Raw genomic sequence first — 17,192 nt, forward strand, 5'->3', positions numbered from 1 at the left:
TCCATGAGGCTCCACCTGAAAATAAGCTGCTGAAGGATCATCAAAACTAAAGGTTTTTCAGAGCAACTAAGTTTTAAAAATAAGAGCTGTGATTAACTATGGCTTCCATATTTATATGCTTTCCATATTTATATGCTATTTATGAATCATACAGTTAATTTGATAAGACAGGTAATATAGATAAGACATGATGCATTTTTGCTGAATTTATTATCTGAAGCTGCAGTAAACATTTAAGTTCACTAGATTGATAACGGCTAATACTATTTATCGTTAGGATTGCGAAATCTGCTCATGAGTGATCCTCTCTGTCTTTTAAGTCAAATATGTGAATTTACTTCCAAGTATATCTTTAAAGACTTCTGAAGCAATCTTGTCCAATGGCACTTTTTCTACAAAGCCTATCAGGGTCTGTTGGCTGAACTTTACAGATGAAATATGGTAGAACCAATTTTTCATATAATGGAGAAGCTCTAAAGAAACAACTAATAAATGCCCTGATGATGCCCACCTGGGTTTGGTCCCTCAGACCTTTCAGCCACAATATCAGAGTATTGTGAGTAATGGATTAGTTCCTTCTAGAAAGAGGCCAGATCATCTGTTTTGGTTACTTTGATGATTTGTTATTCTGTAAGTCTGAAATAGAAAGACCTGGAGCCTAAGAAGAGGCCTCCAACTTAGGGAAGTCTGTAACACAAAGACTGAGCAAGTTTTACTTTTTCTCTATGTTTTTTAGTGAAGGGAAAAGGTGTTCTTGCCATGATCTGGCCTTACCCACATTGGGAAACGTGTGAATTTCAGACCAAAGACCAAGTAAATGTTAAAGTATTCCTTTCTCTCTCATTGTCCTCCGTACACGTATTTCCTTTGGAGGCCTCTCTCAAATGTATAGTTTGTAGATAGTTATGTGCTGGTATGTTTTTAACAACTGGCTCTAAGAGAAAAGTGAATACGCACATATACATACACAAAACATTTACACACCTATATCCATACATATATATGTTAATAAAATCCATGGTACCACTTACAAGTTAAAGTAAAAACTTCCACTAACATTTCTGTATATAATTTGAGAAATAAATTTTAAGCTAAACTGCTTTCTTGATTTTCAGTTTAGACCTATAACTTCAGAAGAATTACTATTTCTTGTAAAAATTCTATCAATTTTTAGAATTTTATTGCCAACAATAGTGTCACAAAATCAGACTGCAAACTGCTTGATTACTATCTGTTTGATCAGAGAAGTCACTTACACATCAACTAATGGGTGCAGTCCTGACATAAATGTTGGTTATGTGCTTTTATTTCAGGTTTCAAAAAAAAATGAAGGAAAATGAAAGTATGTCAAAACTTTGCTCAGATGTCAATGGCATGAGCAACTACTTGCTGAATTGGATAATAGTTTTGGGGTACTGAAATAATATTTCCTTAATATTTCGGGCTATTCAGAATGTAATAGCTATAGATATGTCATACTTTTAAGTTTAATCTACATTATTAACATTTTCTCCAAGATTTTCTTAAGTCTAGACAATCAATAATAAAGTCCTAATTTATAGTGGTTGTTGATTTCCATGGTGTAGGAATGTCCACCAGGCTGATTTCCAGCTACCCACACATTATTGAATGCAGAGTTGGGAAGAGATGCACAATAGCATACCATTAAATAGCATTTCTACAATTCAGATAGTATTGACATAAATAACCTCAAGAGCATGGAGAGCAAATAGTAAAATGTACTGTATTTTCACCTTTCTAAATTTAATTTAACTGTAATTTTATATAATTTAATTTTTAATAATGGTGGTGTTTAACAACCAGTTTGTAAAATTCCTGCAATTTTAATAATTGGTCCTTGTGAGTAAGATTGCATTCATTTGAGCCAGCTCCAGCACAACCCTGGCTCTGTGACTGCTTATAGAGATTAAGATTAAGTGACTGCTTAGGAGAATCCCAACTTTCTGTCTCAAGCAAACTGGACAGGTGTGTTTCCTCATATTTCACCACTTCCCCATTGCAATCCATCCACACTGATGCTACCAGTTTCTTGATTACTCACACATCTGACCATTTCACTCCTGTACTCAGAAGCCTTGGATGTCTACTTTTTAAATTAGAGTTTCCAATCTCCTTAGCATGCCACACAAAGGTTTGTGTCAACTGACCTTAAGCTGCCATCCAGTCATATCTCCCCACTCTATGTCCATGTTCTCTAGTCATATTAGATTAGTCTTTATTACTCAAAGAAGCCATGGCTGGCCACACCTCAGTGCCTTCAATGACTCTCTTCTATCTCCCTGAATGGACCTTGCCCTTTTCTCTGCATGGAACTTAGTGACACCCTTTTCCAGATCTGACTCAAATATTCTTCTCCTTGGGAAACTTTTCTCACTCTCTTCTCCCTCCAGTCAGAACCATATGCTCAACCCAGTAATTCTCATGAACTTTTGTACATATATCTGCTATAGCACAGCTTTCTTTCACATTTATGATTTTCTGAAAGCATGTGGTTTATTTATTTATCCATTTTATTACACATAAACTCCTTGAAACATTACCTAATTTTCCCAGGCCAGGAGCAGTATCTGTCATATGTGCATGCTCAGTAACCCTTGTTTAATGTGGATGACATTTAAGACCTTAACTATACTGGCATTGCAAGCATAAATCAAGTACTTTCACAATATATTTTTTCTTAATAAACTACTTAATTGAATTTCATATTATTCTGTTTAGGACTTCTGCATCTACTCTAGTAATTGAGATTAGCTTCAGGTTGTCTTGTTTTTCTTTCATCTAGTTTTGATTTCATGGTAACACTAACTCACAGAATTACATAGAAGGTGCTATATTTTCCTATGCTTTGAATTGGTTTATAAAACCTAGAAAGTTTTTTTTAAGTTTCTGGCAAAAATAGAAGGCATCTCATAAAGAATGTATCATCAGAGAACTATATTCAAAAGTCATTGGAAATAATCTGTTCTCTGTGTAATCATGTTACCAATACAAAATACAATTTATTTCATTCGTTTCAGTTTGCTTTCAGTGTCAGAGTTTGCTTATTTTCCTTTGGATTTAATTTTATTTCTTGAGCTTGTAAATCATTAACATGGTTTAAATTGTTACTCCTTTTTACAAAAAAAAGTAGTACTCAATACACAGTTTTTTCACCTTTTTTATAAAAACTTCAAATATATCATGGAGATTTCTGTACCAACACATGGAGATGATTCTCATTCATTTCCATGGCTTCCCAGGTGTTCTACTGTGAGTCTGTTCTAGACATTACTCAACATTTCCCCTGTGGATAGACTTTAACATTATTTCCAATTTTTAAAATTACAAATAATCTGCATGTACAACCTTGTACATCTTTGTTGTTTCATATATGTGGAGTTGTATTTTCAGGATAGATTGTCAGGAGAATTCCTGGGTCCATGGTTAAGGCATATGTTATTTTGTTAGGTTTTACTAAATTCCGCACAAAATGTATTAATTTGTGTTTTTATTTTATTATTATTTTTTGAGAAATGGGGTTTCCCTCTGTTGCCCAGTGCAGTGGCAGGATCATAGCTAACTGCAGCCTTGAACTCCTGGGCTCAAGGAATTCTCCCACCTCAGCCCCTTGAGTAGCTAGGACTACAGGTGTGTGCCACCACACCCGACTAAATTTCCCGCCATACATATTATACCATTGTACACTTCCACCAGCAGCTGTATGAGTGTGCCTATTTCTCTTCCAGCCTTGGAGTCCCCAGTAACTAGGATTACAGGTGCATACCACCACACCCAGCTGTTTTTTTTTTATTTTGTTTTTTGTTTGTTTTTGTAAAACAGCATTTCAATATGTTGTCCAGGCTAGTCTTCATGGTCTCAAGCCATCCTCCCTCCTTGACCTCTAAATAATGGGATTATAGGCATGAGTCACTATGCCCCACTGGGTTTTGGTTTTATAACAAAAGTTTCCTGCCCAGGTTCCCAGTCAGGCCCATTTATACAAATAAAGGATTTAAATTCACTTAGTTCTGATCGGTCAATGTAACTTAGTTCTGATTGGTCAATACAGTCAAGTCCTGATATGGCTGAACTCTGATTGGCCACCATAGTTGAACACTGATTGGTTGGCTTCCAAGCCCAGAAGTCTCTGGGCCAGATGATTCTTTTAACCTTGGAAGTGGTTGCCCAGAGGCTTTGGCTGTAGTTTTACCTTGGCACCAACAATGACCGGTTTGGCTTGATTATAGAAAGGGAAGTTTTGTGATACTTTTACAACATTTTTCTGAGAACACAGAGTATTTGAATGCTCCCTCACCCAGCTGTGGCCCTCTGGTTCTGTTTGAAGTTTGAGAGTCTCAGTTTGTCACAGGGAGTCCATTTTGTCTGTCGGCCAAGGATATACTTCAACAATGTGATATTTTGTATACATTTTTTTTTTTTTAGACAGAGTCTCACTCTGTCTTGGTGTGATCTCCGCTCACTGCAACCTCTGCCTCCCAAGTTCAAAGGATTCTCTGCCTCAGCCACCCGACTAGCTGGGATTACAGGCATGCACAACCATGCTCGGCTAATTTTTTTTTTTTTTTTTTGTATTTTTGTTGTTGTTTTTGAGACAGAGTCTCGCTCTGTCACCCAGACTGGAGTGCAGTGGAGTGATCTGGGCTCACGGCAACCTCTGCCTCCTGGGTCCAAGCGATTCTCCTGTCTCAGCCTCCTGAGTAGCTGGGATTACAGGCGGCCCATCACCACGCCCAGCTAATTTTTGTATCTTCAGTACAGACAGGGTTTCACCATGTTGGCCAGGCTGGTCTCAAACTCCTGACCTCAGGTGATCTACTCACCTCGGCCTCCCAAAGTGCTGGTATTACAGGCGTGACCCACTGCGCCCTTTTTTTTTTTTTTTTTTTTGGATTCTTAGTAGAGACGGGGTTTTGCCATGTTGGCCAGGCTGATCTCAAACTCCTGACCTCAAGTGATACACCCACCTTAGCCTCCCAAAGTGCTGGGATTACAGGTGTGAGCCACAGTGCCCAGCCATATTTTGTATACTTTAACAATGTGATATTTAGATACATGCATTCAATGTGTAATCATTAAATCAGGGTAATTAGGATATCCATCGCCTCAAATGTTTATCATTTCTTTGTGTTGGGAACATTACAAATCTTCTCTTTTAGCTAATTTAAAATATATAATAAGTGATTATTAACTATACTCATCCTACTGTGCTATCAAATGGTAGAACTTTTTCCTTTTATTTTCTACCTATTAACCAACCTTACTTCATTCCCTACCACCTCTTCCACCTTTCACAGTCTCTGGTAACCATAATTTTACTTTCTATCTCCATGAGATCAACTTTTTTAGCTCCCACATATGACTGAGAACATGTGATATTTTTCTTTCTATGCCTGTCTTATTTCACTTAACATCCTCCAGGTTCGCCCACGTTGCTGCTAATGACAGGATTTCCTTTTTTAAGGCTGAATAGTATTGCACTGTGCATATATAGCACATTTTTTAATTCCAGTCATCCACTGATGGACACTTAAGTTGATTCCATTTCTTGGCTATTGTGAGTTATGCTATAATTAACATGGAAGTGCAGATATTTTATATATTTTCTTAATGTGTTAGAATTGAGATTCATTTTTTGAACCATTTTATTTTCAGAATTATCTTTATAAAAATCTCAGAATAAACTCACTTTTCTGAGAAAGGAGCTCATCAGTAAAGTCAGTATCTTGCATTCCATATAGTCCATTCTTTGGTGGTTAAATTTTTTGCAACTTACATTTTATTGTAATTTTAAACCACCCCTACTGTTATTTATTCTTTTCCTAATGAAATTAGAAGTTCAGTTTAATAACTGTTGTAATACAACAAATAACTTATATTAATCAATAAGTTCTAATATTTGAGAAACCCAATTTTAAAAAAAAATGACTTCGTAGATGCTTGAAGTTGTTATATCTTGTAAATATCCAGGTGTTTGGTTTGTTTTTTTCCATTGTCTGGAGAATGTGGATCATATTTTAGTTTTCTAAGTAACTAAGGTTTAGGATCATTGTCTTCCCTTATGTCAGTCAGTTCCTGCTCCAGCCTGTGACTTTACATTTCTCTTCATAAAATTTTAATTTATTTTTATAATGTTATTTGATCCCAGATTTCTCCAGCTCTGGCTTTGTTTTCCCTAGTAACTAATGGATATCAGTTATACTGTTGCCTCATAGCTAAAAGGGGCTGGTTTTAACTTTTTGTTTTGAAATAATTATAGGTTCACAGGAAGGTGCAAGGCTAGTATACAGAGGTGCCCTGTATCCTTCATTAATTTTATCCCAGTGGCCTTATCTTAATTACTATAGCACAATTTCAAAACCAGGCATGTGACATTGGTACAATGTGTGAATAGTTCCATATAATTTTATGATGTGTGTAGATTTGTGTAACCATCACAATCAAAGTACAGAACAATTCTATCATCACAAGGATCTCCTTAATGTTACACCTTAATAACCACACCTCATGCTATCCCCTCGGCCTCACCATCCCAAACCCCTGGAAACCATTAAGTTATTCTCCATCCCTATGACTTTATTTTGAAATGTTATATAAATGGAATCATACAGTATGTAATCTTTTGATATTGGCTTTATTTTCAGTCAACATAATTTCCTAGAAGTCCATTCTACTCATTCTGTATGCCAATAGCTTTTCTTTTTTGTTGCTGAGTAATATTTCACGGTATAAATATACCACAGTGTGTTTAAACATTCACTCATTACAGGACATCTTAATTGTTTCTAAGGCTTACCTATTAAAAACAATCTGCTATGGATATATGCATACAGATTTTTGTGTGAGCATAACATTATAGACTGAATATTTGTGTCCCTTAGTTCATACGTTTGTGTCCCCTCAATTCGCATGTTGAAATTCTAACTTCCAGTGTGATGGTATTAGGAGGTGGAGTTTCGGGAATGTAATTATGTCATAAGTGTAGAGCCCTCATGAATGAGATTAGTGCCCTTATGAGAAGAGAATCCAGAAAGCTTGCTTTCTATCTCTCTTCTCTCTCTGCCACGTGAGGATACAAGAAGGCTATCCACAAACCAAAAAGAGTTCCCTCACCAGAGATCAGATCTGCCAGCACCCGGATCTTAGACTTCCCAGATTTCAGAACTGCGAGAAATATTTTTGCTTGTTTGTTTAAGCTACTTGGTCTATAGTATTTTTGTTGTAACAGCCCAAACTGACTAAAACACATACATTTTCATTTCTCTGGGATGAATGTTCCATAGCGGGGGTACTAGATCATGTTGTAAGTATATGTTTTGATTTTACAGAAACTGCAAAATGTTTCCCAAGGTGATCTGTACCATTTTATAGTTTTACCAGCAATGTATGGGAGATCAAGTTTTCCCATATTCATGCCATCATTTGATGTTGTCAATTTTTTTATTTTAGTTGCCCAGTAAGTGTGTAGTGATACCTCATCCTAGTCTTAATTTACACTTTCCTAATGAGCATTAATGTTAAACATCTCCTCATGTGCTTTTTTGCCCTTTGTGTGTCCTTGGCAGTGAAATGTTTCTTCATGAATATTGTTCATTTTTTACTGGGATAGTTTGGTTTTTTATTGTTGAGATTTGAGAATTCTTTATATTAACATAGATCAAGTATTTTACCATATATATGGTTTGCAAATATATTCTGTAAGTCTGCAGCCTGTCGTTTTTTTCTTCACAGAGACTTTCACAGAACAAAAGCTTTTGCTTTTTTTTTCTTTTCTGGATTGTTTTGATTTCATGTCTAAAAACTTTTTGCATACATCTAGACTCAAAAGACTTTTCTCCTACGTATTTTTTCTAAAAGGTTTATAGTTTTACATTTTTCATATTTAAATATATGATCTATATGAGTTAATTTTAGGCAAGGTGTAAGGTTTAAGTCAACATACATATTTTTGCCTATTGCTCTAGCATCAGCTATTGAAAACACTATCCTTCCTTCATTAAATTGTTTTTTAATCTTTGTCAAAACTCAGTTGGTCATACTTGTGTAGGACTATCTGTGTGTTCTCTCTTCTGTTCCATTGATCTATTCTGCCATTACTACACAGTGTTGATGACTATATTATATAATAAGTCCTGAATTTGGTTACAGTTATCCCTACCACTTTATTCTTTTTCAAAATAGTTTTAGATGTTCTAGTTCCTTTTACTTGTACTTTTAAGATTTAGTGTGATTTTTCACATAAACAATCATATCATCTGTGAATATAGGGAGTTTTATTTTCTCCCAAATCCATATGCCCTTAATTTCTTTTTCTTGCCCTGTTGTACTAGCAAGGACTTCCAGTATACAGTTGAATTTAATTGTGAGTGAACATTTCGCCTTGCTCCTGATCTTAGATACCAATCTAGAATCCAGGTAGAATCTGAATGTCTAGGATTAAGGGGAATCAGAAGAAACATGTTAAGAATAAAACACTTTATATAATGTAGGACTTATATTTCTCTGTCATAACAATCGTAGAGAAGACTCTTTTGAAGGAATTCCTAATTTTGTTATTATATTTTGAAAGGGGGAAACTGTCAGTGATCTAGTAACATTGTTATTTCATTGGAAGGCAGTAACTTTTATTTCCAAAATCATGTTATTTGGGTGCCATATGATGGTCATATATTACTGGTTGTAATAGCAGTTGTAACCACCCAATGGGTTTCTTTTGCCTGCTGCCCAGATAAAGCCAATTTATCAATATAAGGAAATTGCAATAGAGAAACAGTTTAATACATGTAAAACAGGCTAGAAGGGAGACTAGAGTTTTATTACTACTCAAACTAACCTCCCCGAAAATTTGGAGGCTAGGGTTTTTCAAAGATAGTTTGGCAAGCAGGGGGCTAGGGAATGGGTGCTGCTGATTGATTGAGAAAGCAATCATAGGGATAGGGAAAATGGCCTTCCTGAAGCTGAGTCCACTTCTGAGTAGTGGCCATAGGACCAGTTGAGTCAAGAGTCATGGATCCAGTGGGGCCATCCAGTCATCAGAAATGCAAAAGCCTGAAAAGACATCCAAAAATCCAATCTTAGATTCTACACTAATGACATTATTTACAAGAGTAATTGGAGAAGTTGCAAATCTTGTCACCTATAGAATAATGGCTGGTAATGGAATAATGTTTCAACTACAAATTAAGACCCTCTCATCCTCCTAACCTGGTAGGCTTTCATTAGTTTTACAAAGGTGGTTTAATTTATTGAGAAGGGCTATTATAACTTAAACTAGAAACTAAATTTCTCCCAAAGTTAGCTTGGCCCATGCCCAGAAATAACCAAGGGCGGTTTGGAGGTTGGTTAGGTAAGATCTAACAAGATCTAGCAAGATGAAGTTGGTTAGGTCAGATCTCTTTCACTGTCATAATTTTCTCACTGTTACAATTTTTGCAAATGTGATTTTATAATGAGTTCAGTTGGACCATGTAATTTTGTACAATTTAATGGAAAAGATAATAGGGTGTTAATTTTATTTTTACTGTGTAGAAAGACCTTGAGAACAATTTAGTTAAATATGGTCCAGTTCTGATAAATTTCAGGATTTTAAAAGAATCTTGGTGTGACAGAAGACACTGAGAGTCAGACCTGCCCATCCCACTGGTCTGATATGGGTTCTTAACAGTAGAAGGAAGGAATGGGTTAATGACCCCATGGAAGGGAGTCAAAATGTTCTGAGGATCCAAAAATCTTCTCAAAGCACCAGCCATACCCCTTGTTTGGCTCTAAATTTGTCTTCTAATTGCTTTACAGTATTAAAGGAAAGAGAAAAATTCCATCTTTTAGCTTAATTTCATGCTTCTTCCTTATTCTTATCCCTTCTGGCACACCCGGATTAAGAACAAAGCCATTTAATCTCACCGAAATGAGTACTGAGATACGGGGCCATGGTTAAAGACCAAACACATTTAATTGACTATGATTTTGGGGAGGGGTTTTTATTGTGTCAAGCCGAAAATTTTGCTTAAATTTGTCAGACAGATGTTCTTACAAAAGAAACTCATTATTGAGATAAATTAAGGAGGAAAGGGTGGGGCCCATTAACAGTTCTCTTCTAGGGTAACCGTAGACTAGAAAGAAAAGCTGCTGGGACTGAAGTCCTCAGAGAGTGGAATCTGAGATACACAGACATTCCCCCTACCACCCCACCCCCACCACCTTCTCTTTCAACAGCCACAGAAGTTTTTATTTCTGATGTCACCTTTATTTTTTTAAGTGCTCCAAGAGCAAGAGATTCAGCCACTGGCAGCTCTGGATTAATTTTCTAAAATTTTTTATTTGTCCTGCAACCCTATAAATATGTCTCTTCAATCTCCAGGTCTGAAAATATCAGAAAAGATTCTTACTGGCTCAGCTTGGGTGGCATGCCCAACCTTTGAACCAATCATGGTACCCCAGTGAGTGCAGTTCCTTTATTGATTAAACCTGAGTGCAGAGTGGAGTGCCCTGATTGACCATTTTCATCATCCCAATCTTGTTCTGAAGAGCAAGTCATGAACCACTTGTGAAATAGAACATACAATAAAACAATAGAACACAACACAATAATTTAGAAAGTAATGTCAGAATGCTTCCACCATAGCATATTGTTTTTGAAAACTTTTGTTTTAGCTCTTGGTGTGTACATGTTTCCCTAACTGTGACTTTGGTCATGGAATAAAAGGTATTTCTTAAATGTTTGTTGTAGTTAAAAAAAAAAAAAAGTGAAAAAACTTTTAGCTCTACTGTATGGTTTGGGTACTTGAATTCAGTCAATGTTGATGTTTCCAGATTAGGAGTTTGTGATGTGTTACAGCAGTAAGACTGTTCCCTTGTTTGGTCTTTTGCAGAACAGACTGCACTAGAGCATGATTGCTCACTTAATCTCTCTGCTCCTCATTCACCCACTTTAGAGGGTAATCAGATGTACTTATGTCCCTTCTGGGCTTTAACACCAAGTATTATGTGTCCTTGCTCATTCTCCATTTCATTTGTCTTTAATCCCGCTACATTCCCTATTTTCCACAGTATAATTACAGTAGAATATTGTCATTTCCTTTAGCAAATGTTTACTATGGCTTTCTGAATTTATAAATGAAAAATAGCCAACACTCACCAAAAATGTTCTGTTTTACCTATTAAAATCCCTTGTCATATAATACAATCTGCATGAACTAAGGATGATAGATTAATGCCATCATTTTGAAGCAGCTGCAATTACTACATTGAACATAAGCGAGTTACTGAAATGATATTTTTTGAAACTTGATCACAGCTCCTTTTCTGAAAGGGTGTGTGGCTCCGAGGAGAACTGTTGATTTCCAATAATTATTTCCCAGTTAATTGTGGGGCATTGCCCTGCAGTTGTTACTTAAATCTGATTTTATTTTCCTTCTACTAGTATAGGAGAATCTTTTTAATACCCTTTTTAAAGATTTGTCTAATCATCAAGAACATTATTAAATAACAGTGATTTTAAAAGTCCTCTAACAACAACTACCAGTATTCCACTAAGAAACAAAGATTATCCATCTAAACATATTAACAAATGCCTTTTAAGCATCTACTGAGTTTAAGATTTATTTTTCCTTTAGCAAACAGGTTTGCATTTTACTCAGCATTCAAACATCCTTACACTCGTAGATGGATCCTGGTTTATCACTGTTAACTTTTTAATTGGCTACCAGAGTTGATTGCTCATATTTAATGGAAGATTTGTGTATATTTACTTATAACTGAGAATGTGCTGCACTTAGTAGCATGCCTTCTTCATTCACTTTTGGGATTTTTTTAATAATTGGAAACCATTTCGTTAGCTATAGATTTATCCTTTTCTTAAATGTCTAAGAAGAAGCCTGATATTTGAGGATGTTAGCTCATTGGTAACCTCATTTTTTTCCCCATTCGTCTTAATCCTCACTGCTTTCTAGGTTTAATTTAAGCAATTTCTATTTTTTCAGAAACTCTTACATTTCTTCAATATTTTCAAATATGTTAACATAGGTTTTTTTAAACTATGTCCTTGTAACCTTAAAACAATTCCTAAATATCTCTATCTAAATTAAGTTCCCAGGAGGTTTAATAATTGTTTTCAACAAATAGCTCTTATATTTATTTAATTCTATAGGTTTAGGGTAATAATTTTATGGACACAAGGATTGTGAAGAAAATAACTTTTGGCCGTGCGCAGTGGCTCACCCTTGTAATCCCAGCACTTTGGGAGGCTCAGGTGGGCGGATCACCTGAGGTCAGGAGTTTGAGATCAACCTAACCATCGTGGTGAAACCCCGTCTCTACTAAAAATACAAAAAACTAGCCGGGTATAGTGGCACGTGCATGTAATCCCAGCTACTCGGGAGGCTGAGGCAGGAGAATCACTGGAACCCAGGAGGGTGGAGGTTGCAGTGAGATTGTACCACTGCACTCCAGCCTGGGCGACAGAGCAATACTCTGTCATACACACACACACACACACACACACAAACACACACACACACACACACACACACACACACACACAGTATTAGGCTTTGGTTTGAGATATAACCCACATACTAAAATATTAGTATCTTTATACTTATAAATACGAGTATTTATAAGTATGAACATATTTATATCTCAGCGTGTCCATTATATCTCAAACCAAAGGCTAATTATAGGTTTGTATCTTAGTGTGTATGTTATAAACCTTATAAACATTATAAACTTTATTATAGTGTATTAAGCACTTCACATAAGTAAGGTATCACATATCTGTATGTACCTTTTATCTTTTGGTTTATTAACATAGCATGGCTACGGTCTTCTAGACATATAACCATCCTAGAATTCTCGGAAGGTAATTCTTTGGCAGAAGAAAACATGCGCCCTAGGAGTATGTTTAGATATGCCCATTCCTTGACTGATGTCCATACAGTCATGCTCTCCCAACAAGAGTTGTGCTGAAAGCTGCAAGTTTACAAATCTTCCTTTGCTTCTAATCATTTAGTCTAATTCGACACTCTAACTAAAATGCAACCCCCAAAATATGATTCCCCATCTTCACATTATTTTTCTCAGGAATTACATAGGTTGTCACAATAACGTCCTAATTTGTTTGTTCATTTTCCCAAGAAGAATGGCATTTTCCCTTCCAGGAGCCTGCTATAATCACTGCTCTGCCTACCTGAAGTAGGTGCTGAAACAGTTCCACCCAGAAACATCAAGTTCTGCTGTCAATACTACCGAGTGTTAAAGGAAACTGCTTCGGATACCCCAATAACCAGAACTGTTCTGAGTCCTGTTTACGAAAGCTGTAGTCTTATTGACGAAACAGCATTGTGTAAATCTATTGTAAACTAGCTCTTTCTCAGAAATTGAGTGGCTCTGAAAAGGGCCTTTGATTTCAGCTTTGGGGTTTTGGTTTTTGGTTTTGTTTCTTCTACACATTAGACATTCAAGTCACTTCGCTGGCTTTTACAACTTGCGTGGTTATTCATACTGGACTTTGTGGTAGTGGCTCCCAATCCTTTGGGACAGCAGCACAGCTTGGATGTTGGGCAAAACGTCACCCTAAGCCATTGTCACTCGGGCCAGCAGCTTGTCGAGCTCCTTGTCGTTGCGGATGGCCAGCTGCAGGTGGCGCGGGATGATGCGGGTCTTCTTCTTGTTCCGACGGCGTTGCCCGCCAACTCCAGGGTGTCGGAGGCCAGGTACTCCAGAACCGCCGGCAGGTACGCTAGTGTGCAGCCCCCGACCCTCTCGGCATCGTTGCCCTTGCTGAGCAGCCGGTTGACACCGCCCACGGGGAACTGCAGAACCTCTCTGAATGAATAGCGCGTACCCTTCCCCCGAGCTTCCCTAGTCTAAGCCATAGCCCAAAACTAAAAGTTATAACGGAAAAAGACATCCGTTAAAACGGGTACTCAGCGTATTTCTAGTCTGAGAGCAGATTGTGGATTATCTGATTGATTGGCTGATAGCCATCTATCCAATCGGAGAACCTTACTGCTATTGCCTTATTTACGTACTCTACCTATTATCCAATCAGATGTTGGATGCAAATGACGTAGGTTGAGGGCCATGCCTGTAAATATCACCCTTCACTCCAGTCAAACATCAGTTAGTGATCTCCCCGTGAACTTGGAAGATAAACATGCTGGAGCTTGCTTCAAAGGGCACTACCATTTCCAAAAAGGGCTTTAAGAAGGCAGTCGCTAAAACTCGAAGGAGGACAAAAAGCACAAGAGATGCCGCAAAGAGAGCTATTCTATTTACATCTAGAAGGTGCTGAAGCAGGTCCACGCGGACACTGGAATCTCTTCCAAGGCCATGAGTATCATGAATTCTTTTGTTAGTGATATTTTTGAGCGCATTGCCTGTGAGGCTTCCCGCCTGGCGCATTATGACAAGCGCTCGACCATCAGCTGGGCTAGGCTAGGCTAGGCTAGGCTAGGCTGGGCTAGGCTAGGCTTCGCTAGGCTTCTTCTTGTTCCGACGGCGTTGCCCGCCAACTCCAGGATGTCGGAGGCCAGGTACTCCAGAACCGCCGGCAGGTACGCTAGGGTGCAGCCGCCGACCCTCTCGGCATCGTTGCCCTTGCTGAGCAGCCGGTTGACACCGCCCACGGGGAACTGCAGAACCTCTCTGAATGAATAGCGCGTACCCTTCCCCCGAGCTTCCCTAGTCTAAGCCATAGCCCAAAACTAAAAGTTATAACGGAAAAAGACACCCGTTAAAACGGGTACTCAGCGTATTTCTAGTCTGAGAGCAGATTGTGGATTATCTGATTGATTGGCTGATAGCCATCTATCCAATCACAGAACCATACTGCTATTGCCTTATTTACATACTGTGCCTATTATCCAAACAGATGTTGGATGCAAATGATGTAGGTTGAGGGCCATGCCTGTAAATATCACCCTTCACTCCAGTCAAACATCAGTTAGTGATCTCCCCGTGAACTTGGAAGATAAACATGCTGGAGCTTGCTTCAAAGGGCACTACCATTTCCTAAAAGGGCTTTAAGAAGGCAGTCGCTAAAACTCGAAGGAGGACAAAACGCACAAGAGATGCCGCAAAGAGAGCTATTCTAATTACATCTACAAGGTGCTGAAGCAGGTCCACGCGGACACTGGAATCTCTTCCAAGGCCATGAGTATCATGAATTCTTTTTTTTTTTTTTTTTTTTTGAGACGGAGTCTCGCTCTGTCGCCCAGGCTGGAGTGCAGTGGCGCGATCTCGGCTCACTGCAGGCTCCGCCCCCCGGGGTTTACGCCATTCTCCTGCCTCAGCCTCCCGAATAGCTGGGACTACAGACGCCCGCCACGTCGCCCGGCTAATTTTTTGTATTTTTAGTAGAGACGGGGTTTCACCGTGTTAGCCAAGATGGTCTCGATCTCCTGACCTCGTGATCCGCCCGCCTCGGCCTCCCAAAGTGCTGGGATTACAGGCGTGATCCACCGCGCCCGGCCTCATGAATTCTTTTGTTAGTGATATTTTTGAGCGCATTGCCTGTGAGGCTTCCCGCCTGGCGCATTATGAGAAGCACTCGACCATCAGGCGAGGCGAGGCGAGGCGAGGCGAGGCGAGGCGAGGCGAGGCGAGGCGAGGCGAGGCGAGGCGAGGCGAGGCGAGGCGAGGCGAGGCGAGGCGAGGCGAGGCGAGGCGAGGCGAGGCGAGGCGAGGCGAGGCGAGGCGAGGCGAGGCGAGGCGAGGCGAGGCGAGGCGAGGCGAGGCGAGGCGAGGCGAGGCGAGGCGAGGCGAGGCGAGGCGAGGCGAGGCGAGGCGAGGCGAGGCGAGGCGAGGCGAGGCGAGGCGAGGCGAGGCGAGGCGAGGCGAGGCGAGGCGAGGCGAGGCGAGGCGAGGCGAGGCGAGGCGAGGCGAGGCGAGGCGAGGCGAGGCGAGGCGAGGCGAGGCGAGGCGAGGCGAGGCGAGGCGAGGCGAGGCGAGGCGAGGCGAGGCGAGGCGAGGCGAGGCGAGGCGAGGCGAGGCGAGGCGAGGCGAGGCGAGGCGAGGCGAGGCGAGGCGAGGCGAGGCGAGGCGAGGCGAGGCGAGGCGAGGCGAGGCGAGGCGAGGCGAGGCGAGGCGAGGCGAGGCGAGGCGAGGCGAGGCTTTTGAAATGTCACATATTGTCTTCATTTGTATTTTCTGAAAATGTCTTCTTGTGTCTTATAAACTGTGACTATGGATACAATTTATTAGGCAATGGGCATACTGACAGGCTGTGACTAAGATAGATGTAATGCCCTGATGATTTCATGTCTTCATTAACATATGCTCGTTATTGGTTCCATCGTCTAATTTTAAAACTTCACAAGCGAGGCTCTTTCTATATTTAGATTAGTTGTTTTTAAATTCTAAATGCCTCGGACCCAATCGTTTGGTAAGAATTCATAAAGTGAAAAAATACTGTTATTTTCTTCTATTTTTAAGCTTGATTGAAAAGAATGCTTCTGTCAGAAATAAAATGCAGAGCTGTTGTGTTTTCTCTGTGGGCCTGCAAACATTTTGTTATTTTGTTTACAATAAGTCTGATAAGATTAGAAAATCAAATTGACAGACGATCAATGTAAGATCTACTGGAAGACTACCTGCACAAATAGAATGCAAGATGAAACCTCAAATGGTCACTCAAGCCTTGATGGTCATGTGGAAAGCATGCCTGCAGTAAACACTTAATGTAAAAGTGACTTTGATGTGAATATGCACTTAACATGAATTTCACATTAGCTTGTGAAGAATAGTTTTAAAATGTCTAAAGTATACATGATGAAGTAGCTATTCGTCATGATATACACTGAGAATTGACTTTTTAATCTATATCATTTTAATTATTAGACTGTTAATTATAATAATTTTAAAACTAAGAGACAAAACATACCTTTTTATTCAAAGTGAATTATCATTATATGTATATGTATATACACACACACAAACACACAAAAACATATATGTGAGATATACATGCCTCAGAATATATGTAATCTGGCTGCAGTTTGAATTTTTTAACTATTGAATCTTTTCATGCCTTTGGTATCCTGACAAAAACCAGACTAAGCTTACAGAATTCAATATGGTGTATTTTAAAAGTGAAGACATATGGTATTCGATAGCTCTTACCTTTAGCAGAAGAAACAATATAGATTAAGAATTCTACATTCTAAGTACTCTGGATG

General features: G+C 39.0%; 1 protein-coding gene and 1 pseudogene across 3 annotated transcripts in view; one reads left to right on the forward strand and one right to left on the reverse strand.

Moving 5' to 3' along the window:
• Nucleotides 1-8,774: 8,774 nt before the first annotated feature.
• LOC129144372 (histone H2A-beta, sperm-like) lies at nt 8,775-14,418 on the reverse strand (annotated as a pseudogene).
• The window catches only part of LOC129144276 (protein eyes shut homolog), a 378,386-nt gene continuing 375,311 nt past the window's right edge, over nt 14,118-17,192 (forward strand). For 2 of the 3 annotated variants that reach the window (XM_054685963.2, XM_063813146.1), the window contains exon 1: nt 14,118-15,123. The gene's annotated coding sequence lies outside the window, so the exon portion shown is untranslated. The remainder of the gene's footprint in view (nt 15,124-17,192) is intronic. The other variant, XM_054685962.2, reaches the window with a different exon arrangement.

This window comes from Pan troglodytes, chromosome 5 (assembly GCF_028858775.2).
Source record: "Pan troglodytes isolate AG18354 chromosome 5, NHGRI_mPanTro3-v2.0_pri, whole genome shotgun sequence".
In the NCBI taxonomy this organism is placed as follows: Eukaryota; Metazoa; Chordata; class Mammalia; order Primates; family Hominidae; genus Pan; species Pan troglodytes.